This window comes from Lichenostomus cassidix, chromosome 9 (genome assembly GCF_008360975.1).
Source record: "Lichenostomus cassidix isolate B80296 chromosome 9, HeHo_3.0, whole genome shotgun sequence".
Classification (NCBI taxonomy): Eukaryota; Metazoa; Chordata; class Aves; order Passeriformes; family Meliphagidae; genus Lichenostomus; species Lichenostomus cassidix.
The window spans coordinates 6330419-6339883 of NC_139490.1; the positions used below are offsets into that span (position 1 = coordinate 6330419).

The following is a 9465-nucleotide window of genomic DNA, read 5'->3' on the forward strand; positions in this document are numbered from 1 at the left end:
CTTGCCCTGCTCAGCTATAATTCACCTCGGCAGGCAGAGACATGGGTAAAAAGCAGATCAATTAGGTAAAATTACCCCCCTTCTCCTTCCATCCCATTTTCCCTCAGCATGTCCTTCCCCTGACCACAGTGAGTAGCTGATCTTTAGCAGCACATGCCCCACACAGGCGGGCAGGCATTGATAGTGCCACTCAAGATAAGTTAAGGCTTTTAATCTTTCAGAACAATTTGCCTCGCCAGCTGTTCACTATCAGAGTTTGCTGCAGCTGACTAAGACTCTCCAGCATCTAAATGTCTAAAAAAATGTAGTACACTTAAGACCTGTTCTTTTGCTCTCATTAATCCTAGCTAGCAGTGCAACACACAAATATTTGCAGTCCCTCCAAAGTTGCAGAGAAGGTGAAACAGCACAGAGCACGACAAGTTTGCAGGCTAAGCAAAGTTTAAGGACCGAAAAACCCCAAACCCCACTTTTAGGCTGTGCCATATCAATCCACACAGATGCTGAGGATGGGCCTGGGCAGTTAAATAGTTCCTCTTTTTTGGGCAGCAGCCTTTCCTGCCCAGCCAGCACCATGAAGCTGACCAGCAACGAGCACAAAATGAGTCCCTGGTGCTGAGGCTGTCCACACAAGAATAATTGCAAGTACAGAATAGCCAGAAAATGGAGTTGACAGCATGAAAATGTCAGTTCAGAACTCAGTGGGGAAGAAGAAAGCGTAAATCACTCATTTTTAAGGACATGACTAGTCTCACTAAGAAGTACATTTAAAGTTAAATTATCTTGACTACAGCAGAGAAAGGTCAGTTAATCCCTTTACTTGGAGCATATAGCAATTCCCTAGGATGGTTTTTTTTCTCTTGTTCCATGCAAGTTTTTGTATCATAGGGGTCCCAGTCTTCAACACAATTAAGAGTTATTGGATTTTCATTTGCACTCTTGCTTTGTTCTCATCTTGATGGAGTAAATGTAGTTTTCAGCCCCGCTCCTCCACAGTATTAATTTTTCCATTAGCTTTATGGAAGCCATCAATTTACTGCCTGGCTTTTCTTATGATTTAAAAACATCATCTCAGTAACATTGTTATCTACCAGCCATATTTCACAGATCTTGTGAAACTGGTTTATACTGATATCTCCCTTAGCATCTGGCTGACAGGACAATTGCAGGGAAATATGGGCAGAGATATAAGGCCATTTTGTGATAAATAATGAGCTTTAAAGCTTAACAGGTTGTTTTCTTCAAAAGGAATCATAGCAGCTCTATGCACAAAATAGCCTCTTACCATACAAAGGCTGAGATGGAAAGTGTCCCTTAATGCATTAAATAAATCCTAGAGAGTGACCAAGCAACAGCTTAGTTCTGAGCTGAAGTTTTCATGGCTTCTTGAATTATCTAATTTGCCAGAAGTGAGTGACTGCTTCTGGGAGTATATGTTAGCTAATAATGCATTCCAGAGTTATTAAGGTTTATCATGTAAATCTTTATTTGAATGCTTTTAAAATGCATATTACTTTCTTGATAAACTCTGATGGCTCCTTAGGAGCCATTAATACAAATTAGGGTGCATACCATATGCACTAGAAGGCCTTATGAAAAGTACTTATTCCACATGCAGAGTAATCAGCTTTTAAATTATATTAAATACTGCAGCTGTAATGTTTTCCCCCCAGTCTCAGGGATCAGATCTCTTTATAAAAAATATTTTTTACTAAATTTTATTTCCCCAGATAAAAGCCCAATTTTCAGTTGTGCAACCAGGAGGTGAGAAGTTAGAGACTGACAAATTGCAGGGAGGGGAGAACAAGCTCCTTTTGTTTATACCAGATAGAATTCCCCAGATACTGTTCATAAATAATATCCATAATCTTAAAAATATGTTGCTTTTGATCAGAAACCTCCTATATACACCCAGAGCAGAGTTTCTTGGTTATTATTCTTACCTCCAGGTCCATATATTCACTGTCTTTACAGTACACCTGAGCTACCTCTGCCCTGCACAGCGAGTTCACTGGGATAAACTTATTTTCCAAAGTCACAGCAGGCTTAGGTGTTTATTCACCACGCCATAGCACTGTTGCAAACATCATCCCCAGCTGAAAAACCCTACCCTGGTGCATGTGAAATTAATAGGATGAAAGGAAGAAAAGTTGCATTGACTTCAGCTAGAGTCAGGTCAAATCACAGCATCTCACCTTGGCCTCCTTCGAGCTCCTCCAAGGCAAAATGAGGTTTTGAGCCAGGCAAGCTCTGCAAGGCAAAACCAGGGGCTGTGGAAATGAGACAGTTTCTGGGGGGATGATAAACATTAGCTCAGCTATAATTACAGATGGCTTGGCTAAAGGAGAGCTTTGCCGTGAAATAAGAAAAAGAGAAAAATCTGAGTAAAAGCCCCAGGATCTGCCCCATGCTGGATAAAGTGACCTTGTAATCACTGTGGGTGGCACATGATCTGAAGATGTGCCTGGTTGTCACAGGTAAAGGGAGGATGGTTTCATTTGTGTATTGTGACAGAGAGGAAAACTGGATAAACATTTCCTTCTTACAGGAAAAATACCTGAGCAGGGGTCCTGTATTGCTTTCCTAATGGAAAGTTCCCCAGAGCTCTGCATGAAATGTGCTCACTCCCATGCCAACTGGGGGAGGCAAGCAGCTCTCCTGCCTGGGTGTGGAGCAATGTCAGTTTGCAAACCTTCTCAGGTGCTTGCAAAATGTTCCTGGGATCAAACTAGCCCTGAGAAATGGGCAAGAGGGTGACGTGCAGAGCATCTCTAGGCACTGGGTGAGCCATAAGCTGCTGCAGCACTCATCCACCATGGTCAGCTAAATTAACTCAACAGGGGCTACAAAACCAGGGAGAAAACTCTGTCTGGCAAACACTGCTTTCTGATCATCAGTTACAATTTTTGAAAGGTTCTGTAGTGTCATGACTTGGTACCAATTATGGATTTGAAGACAACCTGCTGGAAAAAAGCTGTTAGCATTCCCTGACATATTTCTGCTCATTAGATTGCAACAGGTAGCAGAGGACTCTGGAAGGAGGGTTTGTTTATGTGTTACATCTGCAGGTATTCATCTACAAAGTTCTTTATTCCATCAGTGATATATCATGCTGGTGTTGAGCACATCCTGTACACTCATATATATCTTCTTGACAGAGTAAGACAGGCAGGATTTGGAGAGAAATTCTGCTTTTTGAAAACAACCTCAAGCAAACTGCCCATATCAGATTCAGTTTCCCTTGTTTACGTTTTCTAGCCCCATCTCTATCATTATCACATTCCTACTGAAACCTTGTGGTTTCAGACTTTGGCAAGTCCTGTTGAAAGCAAGATAATTGAAGCACATTAAAACCTTTTTCAATGGCTCCTTATTTCATCACGGATCAAGTGAGACTATCTGAAGGAGTGTTTTCCTTCCCTGCAGCTCTTACCTCTATTATTTTCTTTCCTCTAATGAACCTACTTGGTCTAAGTTCAAACTTCTAGCTTTTCACACCCTTTGCACAAAGCAAGTTTGGCTTTACTATGGCAACCGTGCATCAAAGGAAGGATCTTTTCTCTGTCTCTAGGGACAGAACTCTCTAGACTTCTGCTTCTCTCTCCTTTAAGAAAAGACTGAAATACATGTGGCAGAAAGGCTTGTAAGATTCAGTTTCCACAGAGGTTGGTGTGAACTGTTTCTGTGTTTGTGAGCAGAGTTGGACAGAGCAGGCAGAGGCAGTGTCAGATTAGCTCTGCTCCTCTCCCAGGTGTGGGGTAGATGGCTCTGGATGTCCTCCAGGCACAGGGACACTCAACAAATGTTGTCACAATCATGCTGCACTTTTATTCTATGAAAAGCAGTGAGAGGCACCACTCCCTTATTGCTCCTTGCACGGTGAGGAGCAGCACTATGAAAGATTATAGTGCAACTGGGAGGTATAGAGAAGGTGATACTTTATATGATAATGCCTGATAATAATGTATGTACTTTCATTCCCATAAATGCCGAGGCACCCTCAGAGTTTATCACTTTCTGCACAATTTTAGTCACTACACACTCACACACTAAGACCTTCAGCTGCCAGCACATGTTGACATTTCTGGGTTTTTTTCCTGTTCAACTGAGCAAGCATTTGAGCAGTGTTCCATTAACCCAGGCCTGGGAGGTGGGTTTGGCATTGGATGCTCCTGTTGCTGCCATATCCAGCGGCTCCAGTCTCTGGCACAGTGCCTGTGCTCAACACAGAGCAGCCACAGGGCTGTGTGAGACAGGCAGCTGTAGGCAAACACACTGCAGGGCTGTAAAATTAACACCTAAGCGGTGGGGAGAGTGTGAAAGCTAAAAATACTCACCCACAGCCAAATTTGGAGCTCGCATTAGGCAGACTTTTGTGTTGTTCCTCAGCCCAGCTCCAAGCCATCTCCTCCCAGCATCTGAGCCAGCCACACTCAGCCACTCCAGACAGCTTTGGAAAGGTCACAGATCCTCCTTTCTGTGGTTCTCTCAAACGGAGGTGGCAGATGAGCTGCACAGCTCCAAACCTCTTGGGAAGTGCAGGCAAGAGGGCTGATAGGCACTTTCCCAGCACTTTCCCACCTCACTTTCCAGATCTCTCCAGGTAGATCAGCAGCAGACTGAAAACACTCGAGTCCCATTTCCACACAACTCCAAGAGGGTAGGAGCACTGGAGAGAGCAGCAGAGGGAGAATTACCCTGCAACACATCTAAGATGATTACCATTTAATATATACTGTTCTGCTAGAGAGACTCACAACTGTGTGCAATGGGCTGTGCTCTCCCAAGAACATTTCCTTTAAAGTGGATTTTGTGACTATGGGAGAGCAGACAGGTACCTCCCAGCTACCAGGACTCCTCTCAACTACAGCAGAGAGCAAAGAGAAGTAGAAATTCAAGCACAAGCAGCAGGCAGAAGCTAAATTTCATATGGAGAAGAGGTATTCAAAGAGCAATGTGTTAGGGCAGCATTTTGTTTCCTTTCTCTGCAGTACTGCTGTGCCTTTCATTTAAAATTATTGAAAGATGGAGTTAAATTTGCAAGCAGAAAGGACATAGGAAAAGTTGATAATAGCCATGGGCTCAGTCTATAGGGATTGATCCTGCCAGTGATGGAGTTGCTTTCCATTAAACAGCTGACAGCTATGCTGGATGTTCGATTTACCCTTCCCGTACCAGGATTTTTTACCCTAACTTCCTCTCTGTCCTCTCCAGGACTGTCAGAATATCTTTCTATACCACTAAATACTTAATTTCCTTGATTACTGTAGCAATCCAACACACTAATCAAGCAGACACAGACATTTCTTGAGCAGACAGTCACGGTGACCAGAGTGTCCTGGGGGATTTCTGACAAGACTATGAAGCCAAAGAGGTTTTTTACACAGTTTTAGAGCTCCCAGAAATTATCTTAAGACATTAAAAAAATTCTCCAGGCCTGCTAGTCACAGCAGTGCCCAGCAGCCTGCACTGATTTTCCTGAGTGGGTGAGCTTTATTTCCAGAAGTGCTCACACAAATTCACATTGCTACCATAGTCCCTGAGGAGATGGTCTTCCAGGAGGACAAAACACTATCACTGTACATTACACACAGCCCTCCTCCACCTCAGATCTCCCCAGTCAGCATTCCCATCCCCAGAAAGCCATCAATGCATCTGAGGTATTGCAACATCTCTGACCTAATACCAATCAATTAACTAATCAAGAGGTTTACATTTCACAGTCACAAAGTATTCTGGATTAGAAGGGACCCACAAGGATCACCCAACTCTTAAATGAATGGTTTCCCCTCAAGATAAAAATCAAAAGTTCAGCAACAATTACTTGTTTTAAACAAAACACCAAAAGCCTGCTAAAGTTTCCCTGGGGATTCAAAGGATCTTCTTTAAAGCAGAGTTAAAACTCGGAGTTTAAAGTCAGAGTTCCATTTAGCCATCTCCAAAGCAGCATGTCCTCCAGCAGCAGCTCACCAAGTGTCCCCCCAGTTGACCCTGAGCCACATGGGCAGTGGTTGGGCTGGGAGAGGATCCAAACCCCCACCAGGATTATATCTCACACCGAGATCTGAGCTTAAACCACGCAGTTACCCCCTGGTACCAAGGAACTGCAGCACTGAAGGGAGGAAGGCAGGCTGAAGTCACTGACTTTGCTCCAAGAACACCTCCTGCATATGGAGGTTTGCTCAGTCCCCTCTTTTGTTGCAATCATGCAGGGAAATCATGGAAATCAGCTCACAGAGGGACAAGAAATAAGTAAAGCCCATGAACAGCCAGGACCAGTTATCTCTCTGAGAAAACCAGTGCAGAGATTATCACTGGGTAGCTCCAGCCTCAACAATCTCTGATGATCTATGACTGAAGTCTGGTGAGCAAGGCAGGCAGCCAGGAAGGGGAAATCATTTCAGCTCAGGGTTATTTCTATTTTTAACATTTCTGTGCTTATTTCTGCCTTTCAAACAAAATGCAGTGCAGACAACTACCTGTGCACTGAATTGCAGAGGTAACTGGAGTGGTTTTAGATGCAGGTGAAGATGCAGAAGGAGACATTTCTTACATGGGAAAAGCCTGTGATAACCAAGGAAATTTAATCTCTTTTACCCACCTGGTAAATCCCCCTCCAGGCAGTTCTGGGACAAATTAGCAATAGGTTATAAACCCCAGAGGTGTATTAAGAAACCTACATTCCATCTGATGATTTTTAGGTCAACTCTTAGAGATACACATAAGAAAATGATTTATTGGCCAAATGCAAATATTTCACCCTCCAACTTTTTAGCAATCTTACTCCTGACCAAGGATTAATTGGCAAATAAAGCAGCTACCCTCTTATCCAGGGAAGAGGGCTCACCCAGGCACGTTACTGCAGACAGCTACGTTGTGGAGAGTAGTTAGCAGTAATGAATAATTAATGAATAAATAATGTAGTTGTGTCTCAATACCCCAAGGTCTTTGGGCACCTTCACAGAAAATAATTAAAACAATAGATTACAAATAAGATGACAAATCCCCAGGCAAAGGGATGTACATAAACCCACAGTAATGTAAAAACAGAGAGGACGTGAAGGCAGGAGCTAAAAGGTTCTTGTGTTTTGTTCTACAGAGTGCACAGCTCCTGGTGGTGCACTGTGCCCTGCCCTGGCATGGGGAGAAGCCAAAACCAAAGGCAAATACCAGTGCTAGCAAGACATCTTCACAAACTGTACTGTCAAAAACACCTAGACATCAAAGAGTGATAGCTAGGAAGGAAAACACAGGCTTACAGGCTACAGAGATGCCTGAATCCATGAGTGCAACCAGTGTGAGATGCAGGTAGTTCCTGGCCATGTCTACCATGAGGGGCTTTTTCAGTCAATCCTCAAGCAATTCAAATGGTTTGGGGCGCAAAGAGCAATTCCTGAGTATTTCCAGCTTTGTTCCTCTTACACAGACCTGTCCATGTACTACAACTACAGAAAATAGTAGTAATTTAGCAGAAATTTAGCAGAAAGCAGCCCAGAAGCAGGTATTAAACACACAGATACCTGTGATCTTTGGGGTAGCCAGCACCATCCCTAAGCACAGTCTGAACTGGGAATTAAAGTGAGCAGACACTTCTCCCTGCTGTGTACAAACACACAGCCTGTTCTCAAACCCTTTCATACCTACTTGAATAGCAGGATCTCCTTAACAAAACACAACATTCTAAAAGCACCTTTTCCCAAATGACCCAAAAAAAGGTTTCCAGCAACAATTTGAGAAGCCACAGGCATTACGTTTAAATAAAAGAATTCACTGATCTGAATGGTTATGAGCAAAACGTGGAATGACTCTGGTGTTGTTAAGTCTTGGGGAGCAGAAGGGGAAAGTGGCTGTTTGCAATCTGGAGCACCTCTGTCCTTTCTGTGCAGATGCTCAAAGAAATCTCTTCCCAGATTTTCATTTCTCTCTTGATGGTGCAGTATAAAGGTCCCTGAAAGCTAAAACCTAGTATTAAATACTTTCAGTTACTTGTGAGCATTGTGAAGCCAATATTTCCCCTCTGCAGAGAAAGAGTGTATTTGTCCTGTCTGCCCATATATCCAACCTACAGCATTTCTGCTTTCCATATTACACTTTCAATTGTGCAGCAGCTTGGCAGTGCTGCCACTGCACTTCATCTTAAGCATGAGCAGAAATCTCCCACTGACTTAAACTCAGTGATCCACCTGAAATCTAACCCCATATCTCCAAAAGAACCCAGCCTGCCAGCAGAGTGATTTTATTGGGTGAAGAAAGTGGCAAAGCCTGCAGAGTTAGGAGATGAGACAGCTTCCTTCAGTAGAGCCCACAGTTAGTTCAGCTTCAGTTAGTCAGGAAATTTCACCTTGGTTTTCATTGTTTACCTCATTCCATTCCCTATTACATTTGTAATTCTCTCAGTGAAGCTCATCATTAGGTATCTCCATTGTTTCTGAACTCCTCCCCAGGGCTCAATGCAGCGATGGGGAAAGTGTGAACAGCCTCACGAATTAACTCAGCTCTTGCCAACATCAGTTCTTCTCCACCTCCTGAAGCAATGACTCTTTTACAAAGAGGGCAGAGCTGTAAGCCTTGGGTGAACACCTGAAAACCTTTGAAGAAAAAGCAGGACCCAGATTCATGTGATCCCACAAAACCAGCAAAGTGCATTTAGAGATGATAGCGTTGATGGGAATTGTGTGTCACAGCCCCTCACCAGCTTCTGCCTGGATTTGGGGTTAGACCTCCCCTGTCCCTGAAGACACCCCAGCATGTATGTCACTCCTTCCTCTCGGTGTCACTAAACACAACTGGTGAGGCAGGTCACACATCCACCCTTTAGCAAAGGAAAATAATTTCCAGAGCTCACACTGCTTCCCTTCCTCCAGTAAAGCTCACAGTAATGGGAGCAGTTATACCTCTAGGCACTGTTGACTCCCAAAATGAATTTATAAGAAACTGGATGACCATTTAGAGGTGACCTATGGAGCCACCTCCAGCACCAGGAGATGTCATGGCTTGGTGGGGAAGAGTTTGCCATCAGGAGAAGTTTCTGGCCAGCCTCAGCTCACCAAGCTGGATAGAGGATGCTGACTCTTGGCCACACCTTGCTACCAGCAAGGTGAGGATTTAGGTGCAAAGCACGGTTCCAGAAAGGTTGCTATGTCCTTACACCTACCAAAATACAAGCCTGGGGTGCAATAAAGCACATGTTGTTGGGCTTAGAGGTTCTGCTTCTTCAGAAGCATAGACTTGAATGCTATAACTATTTTTAAATAACTGGTTTATGTCCATTGCCTGGAGAATTGGGATCAGTATGTGCTATAGCTCTGAAAGGCATAAATAATTACTGCTTCAGAGTTGTTTATTCAGGCTGCCTCCAATAAGGTTTTTGGTGAGTTTTTGTTGCTGTTTAATTGTTGTTGTGCTCTGCTTTGGTTGGGGTTTTTTTGGTAGATTAAAGGGTTATTTCTGTTGGAAACAGACATC

General features: G+C 43.5%; 1 protein-coding gene across 4 annotated transcripts in view; it reads left to right on the forward strand.

Moving 5' to 3' along the window:
- The window catches only part of LOC146433120 (calcium-activated potassium channel subunit beta-2), a 131754-nt gene that overhangs the window by 56634 nt on the left and 65655 nt on the right, over window positions 1-9465 (forward strand). The gene's annotated exons all lie outside the window — the stretch shown is intronic.